We start from the raw sequence: 20871 nt of genomic DNA on the forward strand, positions 1-20871 counted from the left end.
AAACAGCAATCATTCATACACCAGTTCTACAGACCTACAAATCTGCGCATCTTTGGAAGATGGGTGGAGTAAGTAACAAAGGAGACGAAAGCGTGTCAGCTCAGAGAGGAGGAGTGAAATGTGAACCCAGAGAGATGAATATCGGTGGAAGGGGTCAGGAATCTACAGGGAAAAAGATAGTCGAAGCATTCAAATGTTGGCACGTCGAAGCTGAACCTTACAGTGTCTTGTCTAAATGGCATAATGTGACCCTGCCCAATAATTCTACTCACTAGGCCTGAATCGTTTCAATCTTAGGATGGTCCTGTATGCTGTTTGGAGCAAGGAGCACAGCAAGTTGTCAAAAGGACAATGGATGAGGCGACTATTCTGAAGTTTATTATTCTTGGCTTTAACGACTGAAATAAAACGGTCTTTGAAGCTTGTTGCCAACCAATTAGACAAAGAGATGACTTTTAAAAAAAAACACTGCATTACTGCTCATAACATTCCAAAGTACTTCATAAACCATGAGTGACTTTTCAAGTCCTGACACTGTTGTCACATGGATATATTTGTCAGCAGATATGCGCTCAACAGAATCCCACAAGTGGTAACAAGACAAGATAAGTGGTTAATCTGTTTTTTGGTAGCTTTTTGTTGTTTTAAGGGACGGATGTTAACCAATACATTCCTTATTAACCGATACATTGTAAATGGTGCCAGGGGATTTTCTTTTCAAATCCCTCTGAGGAGAAACAGAGCCATAGTCACAGAGCATGGAAACAGGCCCTTTGGCCCAACTTGCCCATCGACACTAATCCCACCTGCCCGCATTGGGACCGTGTCCCTCTGAAACTTTCCGATCCATGTACCCGTCCAAAGGTAGATGTAGACTTGACTTAACTGTTCAGCCAGAAGTCACCCGAAAGGAAAACCTTGCTGGTGTGTCACACAGGGACATAGAAGCATAGAAAATAGGTGCAGGAGTAGACCATTCGTCCCTTCGAGCCAGCACCACCATTCAATATGATCATGGCTGATCATCCAAAATCAGTACCCCGTTCCTGCTTTCTCCCCATATCCCTTGATTCCGTTAGCTGTAAAAGCTAATTCTAACGTATACTATCTGAGCTACAGTATTATATGAGTTATGTACAGAATAGTATGGGACAATATACTGAAGGAAGCAACAGGGCTTCAGTGTAGAACCATTTGACCCAGAGGCACGATAGGTAAACCAATTAAAACTTAATTACTTTGGAGATGAGGAGTGGAAGAAACAAGCAAGGGGGGGGAAATATAGTGGCATGGAGGCACAGACAACTGCAGATGTGGGAATATTGAGCAAAAGGCAACCTGCTGGGCTAACTCAGCGGGTCAGACAGCATCTGTGGAGGAAATGAACAGACAACATTTCAGGTCAAGACCTTTTCTTAAGACTGATTGAATAAAATATAGAAACATAGAAAATAGGTGCAGTAGTCGTCCATTCGAGCCAGCACCGCCATTCAATATGATCATGGCTGATCATCAAAAATCAGTAACCCATTCCTGCTTTCTCCCCATATCCCTTGATTCCATTAGCCCTAAGAGCTGTATCTAACTCTCTCTTGAAAACATCCAGTGAATTGACTCCACTGCAGAGAATCCCACAGGCAGGGAAGAAGTAGGTAAAGGGAGATGGGAGTGGGAGTGGGGCAAAACCTGGCAAGTGATAGGTGGATACAGGGTGGGAGAGTTGATAGGTGGAATAAGTGACAAAGGCTCTAGGTGAAAAGGGGAACAAAAGCAGGTCAGATGCTCCATCAGCCTCAAGAAGGATTCCAACAGAAACGTTGTTTGTCCAGTCCCTCCACAGATGCTGCCTGATCCGCTCAGCTCCTCCAGCAAGGAGAAAAATAGTGCTTTATAAAGTTATTTGCAGCTATAATAGTTGGAGAATGGAATTCATCAGGAGGAAGAGGATACAAGCGAGCAGAGAAGAGCTCATCGCCTTCCAGTTGAGCCCACACCTTCAAGGACAGCTGCGTAGTCAACCCTGGTTTGGTGTCTGTAAATGGTCCAACAAGAAATGGTGAGGAATTCAAATGTAGAGTTTAAATTACAATATTTATTCCAGTTGCATGAATGAATATGAAGGAGATAAAATGATTCCAGCTATCAGCCATGATCACGATGAATGGCGGTGCTGGCTCGAAGGGCCGAATGGCCTCCTCCTGCACCTATTTTCTATGTTTATCTGACTGATTTTATTGCTGCATAACCAAGAACTATTTAACAATATCGAGGAGTGATCTTATAGAGACATAAAATCATGAGGTGAGTAGATAGGCTGATTGCACACAGTCTTTTTCACAATGTAGGGGTGTCAAGAACCAGAAGGAGAAGGGGAAATGTTTTTACAGACAGTGGTGGGTATATGGAACTGGCTGCCAGAGGAGGTAGTTGAGGCAAGTACTATAACAGCATTTAAAATACATTTGAGCAAGTACATGGATAAGAAATGTTCAGGAGGATATGGGCCAAATGCGGGCAGGTGGGACTAGTGTAGATGAGACATCTTGGTTGGCACAAGGAAGATGGGCCGATGGGCCTGTCTCCTTGCTGTGTGACTCTAAGATCCTATGAAAGATCTTGACTCAAGAAATCCCTGCTTGCGATCCTTTATCCACTCTGTTAGAGCAGGTGTTAATTCATTTAGAAATCTCCAAATTAGCTTCCCTGTTAAATTGACAAGTAAAGTCGGTAAGTACTTGTTCAATTAAGGTGCAAACAGCAATTTCTAAGCTGTAAATGCTAGCACAATCAAACTGTACACAAGTAATTATCAAGTTTAAAGCAGAAACTTCATTCTGCCACCATGTGGTGAGTTAGTGCATGGTTGTTAAATGCATTGAGGCGTTGCCGTGTTAAAAAGGAAACATGTGAAATAGGTTCCAGAGAGCAAACTGAATCCAATACTGAAGATTCTGCCGAGGTCCCATCAGATCACAAGTATGTAAGATCGAGCATGCTGTTTTAGGAAGTTTTAAGCTATTTGCACTTTTCACCCGAAGGGAGGCAAGCTGAACCGGTTGGGAACGAGTCCTCAGGGTTGTCCACCACACCACGCCAGTGTACAAGTTCACACCTGCTCGAACAAATGTGCCAAGCTCTTGATGTCAGAGCCATTCTGAAAAGTAGCCAGGGAACTTACATGAGAGAAAGTTAATCCTCCAGATCTCATGCACCCATGGTCAGGGTCAATGCCAGCTGTCTGGGCGAAAGCCAACTGCTGTGCGTTGGTGTGTTTGCATTGTAAGGGCATGCACATTCATTACAAGTGTTAAATAAATAGGAACAACATCAATCTCTCAATCTCTCAGTGAACAGATGCGTCATCCACGGTGATAAGAAACCAAGGTGTGAGTTCTCAGAATTATTTGGTAGTCTGCGTTGCCTGGCTTGAGGGAGTACGGGGCCTTTGTGGACTCTGGATATTAAAGCACTTTCCCGTCATCACTGTGGCATTGCAGAGACATTAGGCGGTAGAGTCGCCGCCTTACAGCAACATAGACCCAGGTTCGACCTGGACTACAGGCGCTGTCTGTACGGAGTCTGTACGTTCTCCCCGTGACCGCGTGGGATTTCCCCGGGTGTTCCCGGCTTCCTCCCGCACTCTAAAGACGTACAGGTTTGCCGGTTAATTTGGCTTGGGTAAAAATTGTAAATTGTACAGGATAGGGCTAGTGTACAGGGATTGCTGGGCAGCACAGACTCGGTGGGCCGAAGGGCCTGTTTCTGCACTGAATCTCTAAACTAAAACTAAACTAAACCAAGAATCCACAGAACAGAGTACATTTAAAGAACCTGAGATGTCTAGTACATAAAATTACATCGCTCCACTGCTTTTAGAGTGAGAACCCAAGGGTACGTTTTTAATACAGAGGGAGGTGTGTATATAGAATGAGCTGCCAGTGGAGGTGGTAGTTTAGTTTCATTTAGTTTTGTTTATTGTCACGTGTACCGAGGTACAGTCAAAAGGTTTTGTTGCGTGCTAACCAGTCAGCAGAAAGACAATACTGTACCTGATTAAAATCAAGCCATCCACCGTTAACATTTAAGAATACATATGGATAGGGATATGATTAGGGAAGGTAGGGACCAAATAAGATTAGTTTAGACGGGTTACTAGGTTGGCATTGGCAAATTGGGCAGAAGGGCCTGTTTCCATCCTGTATAATTGTATGAGTGCATGGATCTAAGTCTTTAAGAAGGAACTGCAGATGCTGGAAAATCGAAGGTACACAAAAATGCTGGAGAAACTCAGCTGGGTGCAGCAGCATCTATGGAGCAAAGGAAATAGGCAACGTTTCGGGACGAAACGTTGCCTATTTCCTTTGCTCCATAGATGCTGCTGCACCCGCTGAGTTTCTCCAGCAGTTTGTGTACCTTGGATCTAAGTCTTGTTTGACGCCTAAACAAAGATATTATCATTGATCCTGTAACCAAGGGAATTCATACACGCAGTGATTTATGGTGGAGACGAGAGATGAGTCAGGACTTGCTTAGCAAAGTGAAACTTCCCAAAAAAAGTTGTTTGTCAAGATTAGCGTTGTGGTGGAGGCCGGCATTCTGGGTGGGGGATGCATCTGATACTGGCTGCTCAAGATTCAAGAGAGATTTATTGTCACATGCACTAATTGGTACAGTGAAATTCGGGGTCGCCATACAGCCATACGAATAAAGAGATAAAGTCATACATATAATAATAAATATCAAACATACAATAAACATAAATTAACATCCACCACAGTGAGTTCACCAGGCACCTCCTCCACTGTGATGGAGGCAAATGTCTTAAAGCCCTTGTCTCTTCCCTCCTTGTTCTCCCTCTGCGCTGAGGCGATCCAGGCTTCCGTTGTTGTGACCCCTACGGATGATGGTGAGTAAGTCCCGCGGCTCAACCAAGCTCCGCGACTGGGCCGGTTCAAACTCCGCGGCCCAGGGTGGTTGAAGCTGCCGAAGATGCCGCCCTCCAGTCCAGCGGATGCAGCTGTAGTTGCGGGGGCTCCGGAAAAACAGGTCACCAACCTGTGACCTGCGAGCTCCCGACGGTGTCGTCCACTGGGCCCGCGGCCGAGTCCCGAATTCAGGTCGCCGCCGCCGGAACGCCGCCTCAGCCCCGAAGCCCCCGGGGTCTCCCGAGCCCTCCGCAGTTGCCGCTACGGGCGTCCCGATGCTCAGGCCCTCTCGCCGGGATGATGGCACTCCGACGTCGGAAAGGGAGAACAACCTCAGCGGCTCTGACCTCCGAATCGGCCACTTCCTACCGTGTCCCGCGGCTCCCCAAGTCCACAGGCCCAGTTTGTTATTCCACCACCTCTCCTTCTCTTCCAAAGAATAACAAGGGCAATACCTGGACCAAAACTCCACCTCATACAATACAGTTACAAGTGTGATGTTTAAGAGATTTTTTGCTATGCACATGGATATGCAGGAAATGGTGGCATATAGACCACATGCAGGCAGATTAGGATTAGATAATTTTGCTATCTTGTCAAACACAGACAGGGTGGGCTGAAGGACTTGTTCCTGTGCTGTTTTTTTAACTATATTCTGTTTTACGGGTGGCATGGTGGTGCAGCGGTAGAGTTGCTGCCTTACAGTGCCAGAGACTCTGGTTCAATCCTGACTAAGGGTGCTGCCTATATGGAGTTTGTCTGTTCTCCCGATGATTGCGTGGGTTTTCTCCGGGTGCTCTGCTTTCCTCCCACTCTCCAAACACGTACAGGTTTGTAGGTTATGTTTAAGAAAGAGCTACAAATGCTGGTAAAATCGAAGGTAGACACAAAAAGCTGGAGTAACTCAGCGGGTGAGGCCAGCATCTATGGAGAGAAGGAATTGGTGACGCTTTGGGTCGAGAAGAAGGGTCTCGACCCAAAATATCGCCAATTCCTTCTCTCCATAGATGCTGCCTCACCCACTAAGTTGCTCCAGCTTTTTGTGTCTACCTTCAGGTTTGTAGGTTAATTGGCTTCTGTAAATGGTAAATTGTCCGTAGAGTGTGTAGGGTAGTGCAAGTGTGCGGGGATTGCTGGTCGGCACAGGCTCGATGGGCCGAAGGGCCTGTTTCCGCGCTGTATCTCTAATCTAAACAAAACATTCATAAATCTGGTGCAAAACAATTGAGGCAGGGTTTGTGGGGACATTGGTTTGTGGCATAAAGCGAAAGGAAGATGGAGAATGTTAGATATACAGCAGCATGGTGGAAAGAAAGTAAGTGGTAGTAAGTGGATATAATCCCTGCAAGAACAAGTCAGAAAGAAGCTTTATTTGAAGGTTAATTATTGAATCAAACAACACAATGTGGAAGGATGCCTCGCAGCTCATTGAACCGCCAGTGGATGTTTTGAAGAGTAATCTAGTTTGTTCCACACACCAGATGCTTCCTCAGGTTGTTTGCCTTTGTAATTGTCATCCTACTACAGGCAGCTCTTTGTTCAGCTTAACCACAGTGGTGCAGTGGTAGAACTGCTGCCTCACAGCGCCAGAGACCCAGGTTCGATGCTGACCACGGGTGCTGTACGTGTGGAGTTTGCACGTTCTCCGTCATGGCGTGGGCTTTCCTGGGGGCTCTGCTTTCATCCCACATTCCAAAGATGTGGAGGTTTGTGAGTTAATTGGCTTTTGTAAAATTGTCCCTAGTGTGCAGGACAGGATAGCATAGAACTACTTCATGAGTGAGCAATGGTCAGTGTGGACTCAGTGGGCTGAAGGGCCGCGCCATCTCTAAACTTTAAGCATTTGTCACAGAAATATATAATTCTAAGCTTGTCTCCAGTTCGAAAGTCAAGAATGTTTTATGGTCATATTCATTGAAAATTTGTACAAATTGCCTCAAATCTAGCTCACAACTCCTCAGTCAGTGGAAACGGCAATAGTTTGCTATTTAGTTTAATTCAGTTTAGAAATGCAATGCAGAAACAGGCCCTCTGAGTCCGCGCCAACCAGCGATCCCCGCACATTAACACTATCCTACACGCACTATGGACAATTTACATTTGTTCCGAGCCAATTAACCTGCAAACCTGTGCGTCTTTGGAATGTGGGAGGAAACCGAAGAATCCGGAGAAAACCCACACAGGACACGAGGAGAACATACAAACTCCACACAGACAGCACCCGGAGTCAGGATCAAGCCTGGGTCTCTGGCGCTGTAATGCCCCTGTCCCACTTAGGTAACCTGAACGGAAACCTCTGGAGACTTTGCGCCCCACCCAAGGTTTCCGTGCGGTTCCCGGAGGTTGTAGGTGGTTGCCGGAGGTTGCAGGTAGTGGAAGCAGGTAGGGAGACTGACAAGAACCTCCGGGAACCTCCGGGAACTGCACGGAAATCTTGGATGGGGCGCAAAGTCTCCAGAGATTTCCGTTCAGGTTACCTATGTGGGACAGGGGCATTACAGCGCCAAAGACCGCAGGGACAGGGGCATAAGGCAGCAACTCTACCGCTGTGCCGCTATTAAAATCTGCTTCTACCTTGTACACGCTTCGCAGCGTTTCTGAAGCCCCGTATTGTGTGGCTAGGAAGTGAAAACAACAAAATAGACTGTGACTGACTGGAAAACAACTTTCCACTTTATATTGCCCAAGTTAGGGTGGACCCCTGTACCATCTTGACATAGGCGCGGCGTAGAAATTGACGTAGGCTTCTTCCACCTGCGAGCATCAGTAATTTTCCCTTCAAGTCTGCTCGACTAGTAAACCTGGGCTGTGTTGTCCCTGGTCACTCATGAAGAATGGCCACTTAAAACATGTGCCAGGGGCTTGTCAGAGGCTGTACCTTAGCAACACTTGATTCCTTCAGGAAAGGATGGGAGAGGAAGAAATTGCCATGGAAACGAGACTTACAGCTGGTGCTGTGTAGTGTGAGCTTTCCTTCTTAATCCAGTTAAGGGATGTTGGAAGGCGAGTGTTTATTGCCTACGATGCCTAATGGCCCTTGAATGGAGCATGTTGCTCGGCCATTTCTGAGCGGAGTTAATAGTCAACGACATTGTTGTCGCTCTGGAGTCATGTACAGTTCAGAGCGACACAGTGGCGCAGCGGTAGAGTCGCTGCCTTACAGCGCCAGGGACCCGGGTTCGATCCCAACCACGGAGTTTGTATGTCCTCCCCGTGACCACGTGGGTTTTACTGGTTTCCCCCCACTCTCTAAAGGCGTACAGGATTGTAGGTTAATTGTAAATTGTCCCCAGTGTGTAGCATAGTGCTGGCATATGGGGCGATTGCTGGTCGGAGTGGACTAATGGTCGTGTTTCCACGCTGTATCTCGAAAGTTGAAAGCAGGTTAAGAGACAAGATCTATCCTAACGGCATGTGAACCAGCTGAATTCTTTTCCAATAATCCACTAATTCCACTGTCAGCAATTCCATCATTTTATTACAATTTATTTGATTATTTGAACTTAAATTCCATCACTGCTGTTGTGAGGTTGTAACACAATGTCCAGATCAATAGTACCAGTCCAGTAATTGAACTGCTGGTTTTTCTCTCCATGAACAATTGCTGACTCTAGCATGAACTATTGAAGCTTGGGCTATGTGGTTCAACCCTGCATTGCCAGCATGCCTCACAGCGCCGGAGACCTGGGTTCGATCCTGACCTTGGGTTCAGTATGTGCGGATCTTTTATCACCTACTGGTGAATAAACCAGAGACAGGTGTATACAATAAACATCCAGCGCCCACCACCAACCCGTCCTCGACCACCTCAGCCCATGGCCTCAATCTCATATTCGATTCTCGTTAATTTACTAATTAGAGTCTTGAGGCAGACGAGATTGGATATTGCAGTTGAATATACTGATGATGATTATTGAACGAACCATCAGAACAAGATAGACACAAAATGCCGGAGTACCTCAGTAAAGGGCCTGTCCCACGAGCATGCGGCTCCATGTGGCAAGCGCAACTTAACGAGGTCGCTAGAGCCGTACGGCCTCGCGGGGCCGGTCCCACTTCGATCTCCGGAGCCGTATGGAATTGTGCGGAGCTGGTCCCGACATCGCGCGGGCCCCCGAAAAACTGACCGTGTTCAAAACTTCCGCGCGGCAATGGCCCGCAGCTGCCTCGACGCTGTACGCTCCGCCTCAACGCCGTTCATCTCGCGCGAACTTCCCGCGGACTTCGCTCAAACTTCATGTCACTCACTCGACCTCCGCGCGGCCCCCGCTTCTGGTTTGGTCGCGCTTGCCGCATGGAGTCGCATGCTCGTGGGACAGGCCCTTTAGGCAACATCTCTGGAGAGAAGGAATGGGTGACGTTTCAGGTCAAGACCCTTCCTCAGACTGATCATGGTCAGAACCATCAAAACATGGTGGGGTCTTGGAGTGGAAGGCCTCTCATGGGGGGGATAGAGGACCCTTTAACACTAAGATTAACCCTGCTACCAATTCCCCAACTAATGCAATCAGTGGTGGAATTCTGGACTGTGAACTGTGCCGACTTACCCAGTCATATTGGCAGCAGTACATGTATATTATCTTGGAGTCCCACTAAGTACGGCTTCTTGTCAACTCTCTCCTGCTCTCTCCGGATGTAGGCGAGCAGGAGGCATGGCTTGCGGGAGGGGGACAAGACACTGCTTGTCGACGTTGCAACTAGATTGCAAGCTCAGCAATCTCACTTGACAACACATAAGCATCGTGGTCAATGGTGTCGTGCAGCTGGTTGACCAAACTGAAAGGAGAAGTGGTGTCAGAATCTTCAGGAAATTAAAATGACCTGACTTGTTCTTCTTACTCAACAACAATGATGAAGAAAGCTGCAAGAAGAGGCAGCTTGAATGTTTAGCCATTCAGGTCTTCTACTATAGATGAGGCTCGCAGCAGGGTCTCTTCTACATCCCGTAACTCTGCTCTCCCCATCCCCCCACTCGTAACAAGGGCAGGGTCCCCCTTGTCCTCACCTTCCACCCTACCAGCCGTCACATACAACAAATAGTCCTCCGACATTTTCGCCACCTCCAACGGGATCCCACCACTGGCCATTTCTTCCCATCTCCCCCCCGTCTGCTTTCCACAGAGACCGCTGCCTCCGTAACTCCCTGGTCAATTTGTCCCTTCCCACCCAAACCACACCCTCTCCTGGCACTTTCCCTTGCAACCGCAGGAAATGCTACACTTGTCGCTTTACCTCCCCCCCTTGACTCCATTCAAGGACCCAAGCAGTCTTTACAGGTGCAGCAGAGGTTCACCTGCACCCCGTCCAACCTCATCTATTGCATCCACTGCTCTAGGTGTCAGCTGCTCTACATCGGTGAGACCAAGCGCAGGCTTGTCGATCGCTTTGCCCAACACCTCCCAGGTCTTGCACACCGCTCTCTCCCATCTGGACAGCCAGAAGGGGGGCTACGTGAGGATGCTGTTCATAGACTACAGTTCAGCCTTCAACATGATAGTCCCCACCAGACTGGCCGGGAAGCTACTGGAATTGGGGCTCAACACCTCCCTGTGTGCCTGGGTCCTGGACTTTCTCACCGCCAGGCCCCAGGTAGTCAAGATGGGAGGGAATACATCGAAGTCCCTCACCCTGAGCACAGGATCGCCCCAGGGTTGCGTCCTCAGCCCCCTATTGTACTCCCTGTACACACATGACTGTGTGGCTAGGTTCAGCTCCAATTCAATAATTAAGTTTGCTGATGACACTGTGGTGGTGGGCCTGATCTCAGACAATGATGAGAGGGCCTACCGGGAGGAGGTGGCTGATCTAGCACTCTGGTGCCAGGAGAACAGCCTCCTCTTGAACATCAAAAAAACGAAGGAGTTGATCATGGACTTTAGGAGGGCACATCATCCGAGGACGTACACTCCATTGAGTATAAATGGGGATCCTGTGGATAGGGTGAACTGTTTTAAATATCTAGGAGTCCACATCTCTGAGGATATGACATGGTCATCACACGCCTCAGCACTGGTGAGTAAGGCAAGGCAGCGCCTTTACCACCTCAGGCAATTGAGGAAATTCAGAGTGTCTCCGAGGATCCTCCAGTGCTTCTACGCAGCGGCGGTGGAAAGCATCTTGTCCGGGAACATTACCATCTGGTTCGGGAATTGCTCCGCCAAGGACAAGAAGGCTCTGCAGAGAGTAGTGCGTTCGGCCGAACGCACTATGGGAACTTCACTCACCCCCCTGCAGGAACTATACAACAGGAGGTGCAACTCCAGAGCAAACAAAATCATGAGAGACCTCTTCCAGCCGCTACGGTCAGGCAAACGCCTCCGTTGCCACGCAGTGAGAACGGAGAGGTTGAGAAGGAGTTTCTTCCCAGAGGCAATTCGGACTGTAAACGCCTTTCTCACCAGGGACTAACTGTACAGAACGTTTTTCCTTCTATTATTTATTATGTAAAATAATATGTGTGTTATGATTGTGTTTATAATTTGTTTGGTTGTTTTGTTGTTCCGCGAGCATTGCCACTTTCATTTCACTGCACATCTCGTATGTGTATGTGACAAATAAACTTGACTTGACTTGACACCTCCGCTCGGTTCGCAATAACCAACCTGATCTCCCGGTGGCTCAGCACTTCAACTCTCCCTCCCAGTCCCAATCCGACCTTTCTGTCCTGGGCCTCCTCCATGGTCAGAGAGAGGCCCACCGTAAATTGGAGGAGCAGCACCTCATATTTCACTTGGGTAGTTTACACCCCAGCGGTATAAACATTGACTTCTCCAATTTCTAGTAGTCCCTGCTTTCTCCTCCCCTTCCCAGTTCTCCCTCAGCCCACTGTCTCCGCCTCTTCCTTTCTTCCTCCCCCCCCCCCCCCAACTTCAAATCAGTCTGAAGAAGGGTCTCGACCCGAAACGTTGCCTATTTCCTTCGCTCCATAGATGCTGCCTCACCCGCTGAAATTCTCCAGCATTTTTGTCTACCAGCCATTCAGGTCATATCATATCACTCTACTGTTCCTTCCAAGAGGCTCTGATCCAGCTGCTAGTCATGGCTTCATAAATTAAGATGCAGAGTGACAGTTTAAAGCGGATTGTCTTTCATCACCTTTTTTCCTGAGTCATCATCTAACAAAAGTGTGAATTGCAGGCTTCACCGAAGGAAAGTTCCCTCAAAACACACACAGTTTCCACAAAATCCCCCCTCGAGCCTTAAATCACAAACCTCCCACCAAACTCATCGGCCAAACAGCAAGTTTCAAAGTCTTGAAAGAACGACTTAGAGCAAAGTGGCACAGTGGCGCGCCGGATAGAGCTGCTGCTTCCCAGCGCCAGAGACCCACGTTCAATCCTGACCTCTGGTGCTGCCTGTGTGGAGTTTGCACATTCTCCCCGCGACTGCATGGGTTTCTTCCGGGTCCTCTCGTTTCCTCCCACATCACGAAGATGAGCGGGTTTGTGGGTTAATTGGCTGCCCTAAAAAATGCCCCTCGTGTGTAGGAAGTGGTTGCGAATGTGGGATAACATGGAACTAGTGTGAATGGGTGATTGATGGTCGGCAGGAGATCGGTGGAGCGAAGGGTCTGTTTCAATGCTGTATCTCGAAACTAAATGAACCTACAAGACTAGCGACTGGGAACTGGGAAATAGGTGTGGTTGGAACCTCCTCTTCTCAGCATACTTGGAATCTTCTTCAGCAGCGTACGTTTCATTGATGCGAATACAGATATGTTTTTAGTTTAGCTTTAAACCCCTGTCCCACGGTACGAGTTCATTCCAAGAGCTCCCCCGAGTTAGCCCTGATTCGAACTCGGAGATTTACGGTAATGGCCACTCGTCGGTACTCGGGATCTCTCGTGGACATTTTTCAACATGTTGAAAAATCTTCACGAGTCTTCCCGTGCTTACCTGCCGTTAGCGAGTTTTCCCGAGTACCTGATGTTAGCGGTACGAGCCGCTAAGAGACGTCCCCGAGTTCCGACGTACCCGCTACGTTCATTCTCCGTGCTTACCACGAGTTTGATTTTTTTTTAAACTCGGGAGAGCTCTTGGAATGAACTCGTACCGTGGGACAGGGCTTTTAGTTAGTTTGTTTTGTTAGAGATATAGCGCGGAAACAGGCCCTGTGGCCCACTGAGTTCGTGCTGACCAGCGATCACCGCACATTTACACCATCCTACACACACTGGTGGAAAATTTACAATTCTACCAAACCAATTAACCTGCAAACCTGTACGCCTTTGGAGTGTGGGAGGAAATCGGAGATGTTGGAGAAAACCCGTGGAGGACTGCAGCAGCCTCTGTATAGCCTGTCTGTTATCTCAATCTTTTTTTTATTTTTAGTTAGTCTAAAGTTTTGTGTTGGGGGAAACTTTAACTTTTCTATGTGGGGGAGGGGGGCAGGGTAAGGGGGAAACCGTTTCCCAGTCTCTTCCTGGCGGGGACGCGACTATTTCTCCGAGTCGCGTCCTCGCCCCCCACCTCGCGGCCTACCAGCTGGATCGGAGTGGCCTTTCCTGCCGGGGACCGGGAACCGGACCAGGGCTGCTACAGCGGCGGCGCAGCGCTGGAGTCACCGCGGAGCGGGCGATACCTACCTGGGTCGCCGTTTGGAGCTCCGGAGCGTTGGGCCGTTGCTCCAACATCGTGGAGCTCTGGTGCGGAGAGCTTCCAACGCGGGCGGCGCTGAACAACATCGTGGAGTCCTGGGGCGCCTTGCAGAGGGCCGCCGGCAGCAGTCTCCACCCGGCGCGGCCTGCGGACTTTGGAAGCCGCCAACTCCGGTAGGAGGGGGCCGACTCTGGTGTCCACGCCGCTGAGGACGTCCCGCAGCCCCGACGTCGGACTTGTGTCACCCCGGCGAGCGGTCCTGGACATCGGGCCGCCCGTAGCTGCAACTGCGGAGGGCACGGGGAGGCCCTGACAATGAGGAACAATGGATGAAGAGACTAACTTTGGTGCCTTCCCACACAGTGGGAAACTTTGATTCTGCTGTGTGGGGATGTTTTATGTGGGGGGATGTTTTATGTTAAATTCTATAGTGTGTGTTCTTTATACCCTTTCAGGCTTAATCCCTCCCTTCACCACCTCCAGTTTAAATTCCAGTTGGAATATTTTGGTGGACCCAAGAACCAAGAACCAAGAACAAGAGGATAAAGGGAGAACGTACAAACTCCGTACGGGCAGCACCTATTGTTCGTATCGAACACGGGTCTCTGGCACTATAAGTCTCTGGCGGATGTGCAGGAGTGGGCGGCGTCTGTGTATGGCAGCCTGCCCGCAGTCCATCTCTTCGCCTTTTTTAAAAATTTTAAGTCTTGTCCAAAATGTTAGTGGAGGTCTTTTATGTGGTGGGTGGGGGTGGGGAAGGGGGAAACTTTAATTCTTAGTCCCCTACCTGGTCGGAGAGGCAGCATCCCTCCGAGCTCCTTCTTCGCCCCGTCCTCACTGCCTACCATCGAGAATGGAGCAGCGTTTCCTGTCGGGACCGGCCGGGACCACAGCTTCGGCGGTGGCACAGCGCAAGGACACCATCACAGAGCGGAGCCACGGAGCGGGCGATGCCTTACCGGGTCGCCGTGCGGTAAGCTCCAGTGCGGCCGCCGACTCCCAACATCGCGGAGCTGTGGCTGCGGGCGTCCGGCCGCGGTTGGCGCTGGATTTGGAGCGCCGCGGAGCCTGGGATCGAGTTCTCCGGGGTCGGGGCTCCAACCGGCGAGGCCTGAGATCTACGAGTGGCCCGGTCTCCGGTCTCCGGGGAGGAGGCAGCCGCTCCAGACTTTCCCAGTCGCTTGAGGAATTGTTTCACCCGACGCTAGAGTTCCATCTTCATGGCAAGAGGGCCCTGAAAATTATCGGACTGGCTGCAAGGCCACAAATCGGCCCCGACCTCGGGTGTTTCAGAGGAAGAGGACTTAACTTTCTGCTGCCTTTCCCCACAGTGGAAATGTTTGATTCTGCTGTGGGGGGACGTTTGTGTTAAACTCTATAATGTGTTGTGTCCATTTTCTTTCTTCTTTTTTTTTAACCTTTTTCTATGGTTTGTATGGAAACTTATTATTTAATTTATGTAAAGCACTTTGGTGTCAATGCGAGTTGACTTAAAACGTGCTATATAAATAAAACTTACTTACTGACTTACTAAGACAACAACACCATCGTTGCACCGCAATGCCGCCCCGTGTATGTTTGAAAATGTTAGCACAATTAAAAAGGATAACATCTCTGCAGATATTATGACCTCAATCTTTAGTCAGCGCTGTTTCAACCTCCCTGTAACAATCAGTGTCTCTGACTGTTGTTCATCATCGTAAGTGAAATGGGTTTTGACTGTCTCAGTCCAGATTCTAATGGCCCCAGATCCTCAGGATAATACTGGTTGATGCTCACGCTGATTTCAACTAATTACACAATCCTATTTTGAGATAAAGGGAACTGCAGGTGCTTGAATCATACGCTAACCGCAAAGTGCTGTTGGAACTCAGTGGGTCAGGCAGCATCTGTGGAGGGAATGGACAGGTGATGTTTTTTGGGTCAGGACCCTGCTTCAGACTGATGGAGTAGAGGGGAGAAAGTTAGAAAAGAGTGTGTGTGTGTGTGATTGGGGGGAGGGGGGGAGGGGGGAGGCAGTCTGGCAAGTGGCAGGTAGAGGAAGGAACTGCAGATGCTGGTTTACACCGAAGATAGACACAAAATGCTGGAGTAACTCAGCAGGTCAGGCAGCACCTCTGGAGAAAAGGAATAGGTGACTTTTCGGGCCGAGAACCTTCTTCAGACTGAGAGAAATGGGAGAGAGAAATGAGAGGTATGAAAAGGTTCAGATCATATCAGAGCCGGCACTGATGACCAAGGAGAGCTGGAGCCCACAATGGTCCATTGTTGGCTGTGGAAGAGGGGATAACAAAGGGACATATGGGTTCAAACAGTGAAGCTAGCAGGAGGAGGAGGGTGGGGAGAGGGCTGGAGAGAGAGAGAGAGAGAGAGAGAATGCAAGGGTTACTTGAAATTAGAGAAATGAATATTCATACCGCTGGGTTGCTAGTGATAGGTAGATGCGGGTGAGGGTGGTGTTGATCGGTACTGACTCCACCCATCTATCAATCAAATCTATCACATCAAATCATAATAACAAAGTCTGAGGATGGGTACCAACCCTATACATGTTCTCCAGAGGTGTCCTCCAAAGATGCTGCCTGACCCGCTGAGATACTCTTATTTTAGGGGTGTTTTTAGCTCAGAATGCCAATTTTGTCAGCATGGGCTAGTTGGGCTGAAGGGCCTTCTGCTGTGCTGTGTCACCCTATAATTTTGCCTCTTGTATGTTAGGTACCGGAGAGGGAATGCCGCTATGATCCCTCTTCTATTTTACGTCTTCCATCTTCGGTCTTGTTCCAAGTCACGATCGGCCTGAGCTGAGATCATTGCAGTGTTTTTTTTGGTTTTATTGTTTTTGCCCAAATTACTGATGAGGAATTGGAGGACTGTTTTATATCCTTGAAACATCTGTGCGCCTGCCTCTTCTCGAGTCATTTTTGCAGAACATAAGATGCGTTTCGAAGCCCAACGGAGCAACTAATCTTTATGTTTGGGATCCTGCTCGCTCACAGACCCCGGGGCATGTGCCAGGATTCTCAAAGAGTTTTTTTATCTGGATCACAAGCAACACAACAGAGGTACAGAGGCCGGCACGGTGGCTCAGCAGCAGAGTTGCTGCCTTACAGCGCCAGAGATCCGGGTTCGATTCTGACTAAGGGTGCTTTTCTGTACGGAGTTTGTAAGTTCTCCCCGTGACCTGCGTTGGTTTTCTCCGAGATCTTTGTTTTCCTCCCACACTCCAAAGACGGTACGGGTTTGTAGGTTAATTGGCTTGGTAAAGCCCCGGAGGCCGGTCATGAGTCAGTCAGCCCGGACGCCTTGAGTGAGAGTTGAGTCCAGAACTGTGAGTCTACACCGTGAGTGACTGAACTGTGAGTCTACGGCATGAGTGACTGAACTGTGAGTGTACCTCGTGCTGAGTGAACTGTGAGCCCACCAGCCGAGGCTGAGTCCAGAGGTCGTGCTCATTCTGGAAGTCCTGCTCAGTCCAGAGATCGCGTTCAGTCCAGAAGTCGGGCGTGAGTAGATTCAAGATAGTTTTACTGTCATATATGTCCCAGATGTGTGAGTGAGATGGAGGGTGTGTGTGTGTGTGTGTGTGCGAGAGAGATGGAGGTTGTGTGTGTGTGTGTGTGTGAGTGTGTGTGTGTGTGTGAGAGAGATGGAGGGTGTGTATGTGTGTGTGAGAGAGAGATGGAGGGTGTGTGTGTGTGTGTGTGTGTGTGTGTGTGTGTGTGTGTGTGTGTGTGTGTGTGTGTGTGTGTGTGTGTGTGTGTGTGTGTGTGTGTGTGTGTGTGTGTGTGTGTGTGTGTGTTATCCCTGTGACCACGTGAGCTTTCTCCGGGAGCTCCGGTTTCCTCCCACCCTCTGAAAATGTACAAGTTTGCAGGTTGCAAGAAGGTTTACACCGAAGGCAGATACAAAGTCCCGCTGAGTTACTCCAGGTTTTAAGGTTAATTGGCTTCTATAAATTGTAAATGACCCCTAGTGTGTAGGATAGTGCTGGCTTACGGTGTGATCGCTGGTCGGTGCAGAGTTGGTCGGGCGAGTGACCTGTTTCCACGCTGAGTCTCTCTAAAGTCTCAACTCTAAAAGATCAGATGATTAAGATCAGATTTAATGTCAATTGGAGGTGGTTACAATTGTCTTCTCATTAGTAATTGCCTGGTGCGTGCCTAGTATGAATGATACTTCCCGCTAACAAAGCTGAGCTTGAGTAATAGTCCTCATTTTGGTGCGTGCAGGCACAGGTTGCTTCTCTACACAGAACTGAACGAGGCTGTGGCCTGCCATTGCAAAGAAAACTGGTTGAAATGTTGTTCTGTCACTTGTGGCTCAGTACATTTTCAACTTGCATGACCCAATAACAGCTGAGTGACAGATGTGCTGTACATTCTCAAATACCTCCTTTGGAATCTGTCTACAATGCTGACACAAGGAACCACAAATGCTGGTTTACAAATAAAAAGATACAAAGTGCTGGAGTAATTTAGTGGGTCAGGCAGCATCTTTGGAGAACATGGATAAGCGACATTTCAGGTCAGGACTCTTCTTCACACTGCATCGGGTCACAGTCCCCATCTGGAGAGGGTCCAGAGAAGGTTTACAAGAATGATCCCAGGAATGAGTGGGTTAACCTATGGTGAGCTTTTGTCGGCACTGGGCCTGTACTCGCTGTGGTTTAGAAGAATGAGGGAGGAGCTCATTGAAACATACAGAATAGTGAAAGGCTTGGATAGAGTGGGAGAGGATGTTTCCACTAGTGGGAGAGTCTAGGACTAGAGGTCACAGCCTGAGAATGAACGGACCTTCTTTTAGGAAGGAGATGCCGGGACATTTATTTTGTTAGAGGGTGGTGAATCTGTGGAATTCTTTGCCACAGAAAGATGTAGGGGACGCCAGTGGGTATTTTTAAGGCAGAGATAGATAGATTTTTGATTAATACAAGTGTCAGATGTTATGGGGAAAAGGCTGGAGAATGGGGTTAGGAGGGAGAGATAGATCAGTTATGATTGAAGGCCAGAGTAGACTTGATGGACTGAATGGCCTAACTCTACCCCTACCACTTATGACCCTATGGACTTTCCTGACTTGGAGATTCAGAGGAGAAATACAAAGTATTCTTTTTTTTTACACACTTTTTATGTTTAACAACTTTTTGCCTTTTCATGTGACTTTAATCTATTTTTTATTTGGTTTTGGGCTGGGTTTGTTATTGTCATGTGTACTAAGATACAGTGAAAAGCTTTTGTTTGCGTGCTACCCAGACAAATCAAATCATATCACACATGAGTGCAATCTAATTCAAGTTCAACAAGTTGTGCAAAGAAAAACAAACAGAGTCCAGAATATAGTTCACAGCATTATAGAAACATAGAAAATAGGTGCAGGAGCAGGCCATTCAGCCCGTCGAACCAGCACCACCATTCAATATGATCATGGCCGACCATCCAAAATCAGTACCCCGTTCCAGCTTTTTCCCCCAACATCCCTTGATTCCCTTAGCCCCAAGAGCTAAATCTAAATTAGCTGTCCCACTGTACGAGCTAATTCAAGAGTTCTCCTGAGTTTCCCCTGATTCGAACTCGGAGAATTACGGTAATAGCCAGTCGTAGGTACTTGGGGCTCTCGTGGACATTTTTCAACATGCTGAAAAATCTTCACGAGACTTCACGAGCTTACTTCGTTTCCCGAGTTAGCGTTACGAGCCGCTAAGAGATGTCCCAAGCTCCGACTTACCTGCCACGTACATTCTACGAGCTTACCGCAAGTTAGATTTTGTTTTAAACTTGGGAGAGCTCTTGAATTACCTCGTACAGTGGGACAGGCCCTTAACACTCTCTTGAAAATATTTTATAATGCTGCATCTAAAACATTCAACAGTACAGGGTGGCACGGTGGCTTGGTGGTGGTGCTAATGCCTTATAACGCCAGAGACCCGGGTTCGACCCCGACTGCGGGTGCTGTCTGTACGGAGTTTGTACGTTCTCCCCGTGACTGTGAGGATTTTCTCCAAATTCGGCGATTTCCTTCCACACTCCAAAGACGTTCAGGTTTGTCGGTTAATTGGCTTGGTATGAACGTAAAAATGATCCCCACAGTGTGTAAAGGGTAGTGTTAATGTGCGGGACTGCCGGTCGGTGCCGACTCGTGTGCTGAAGGGCCTGTTTCAGCTCTGTATCTATAAACTAAACAAAACATGAATGGCAATGGAAGAAAGGGACCCGGTGTGGGGTCTCAAAGAGGGTCTTGAGGCTGTTGATGGGGAGAAGGAAGAGGGACCATCAGGACTATGTTGAATACTTTTGTAACTCTGTCGGTGCCCTTTATGTGGTGACTCTTTGCATACTTGTGTGTTGTAAGCAAAACCAAGAATCTCACTGTACCAGGTACATGTGACAATGAGGTATCAATCAATCAATCAATCAATCAATGTGAATACAAGGCTTTTTAATCGGGATAGGTGTCGCAAGGCGGCAGAGTGCCCCCCCCCCCCCCCCCCGTAGTCAGGATTGAACCCGGGTCCCTGGCGCTGCAAGGCAGTAGCTCCACCGCTGCGCCACCGTGCCGCCCCTGGGGCAGTGTGGGGGATGGGGAGATGTGTGGAAACGAATGGGGACTGAGGAGAGGGTGAGATGATACCACTTATCACTTCATGGGAAATAAAACAAGGAGACTGAAGAATGGGAAGGAAACATTTGGCGTAAAGTGGAATAAGACAAATAAACCCGGCGTTCCAAGGGTTAAGCACAAGTAGCTTGCAATCGCAACCTGCATGACTCAAGGCGAAAATGGAAATTTTTCTCGCCTGCGGTTTTGCATCAGATAGCAACATTGCACCCAAGCTCTCTCTAAAATTAAAAACCAGAGGCCTATAATATCCACCCCGCCATCTCACCCCAGCTTCCTGGCATCTGCTGCGGTTATCAATTGTGTGGGTTACTGCTTCTCTGACCTACATACACACTCAGCCAGCTGCACAGAGGCTGTTATCGATCCGAAAGAGTCCTGTAACTGTACCGAGAGATGTAAACAAACACTTCCTGCTGTGCACGGATTTTGCATAGGAAAATAAATGGAGGCTAGTTATCTTTATGCCTCAACTGCAATGAACTGACTGGAAAACATGTGCTGACGTTTAAAGTTGCTTCTCGTTGTGATGGTGGGGGGTGGGGGGGGGGGGGGGGGGTGATGCGACGATAGAAGATTGTTGGGTGACGTTTTGACAAATTAAAAAATAATAGAGTCAAGGATCCTTCACTGTACAATAAGCCTCTAGTAATTTTATACAGTACTAGACCAAGTGCAGACCCGTTGGGTCTGCTCCCCCAATGGTGTGATCCCCCAACCCAATATTCCACCAT

This window comes from Leucoraja erinacea, chromosome 29, assembly GCF_028641065.1.
Source record: "Leucoraja erinacea ecotype New England chromosome 29, Leri_hhj_1, whole genome shotgun sequence".
Classification (NCBI taxonomy): domain Eukaryota; kingdom Metazoa; phylum Chordata; class Chondrichthyes; order Rajiformes; family Rajidae; genus Leucoraja; species Leucoraja erinaceus.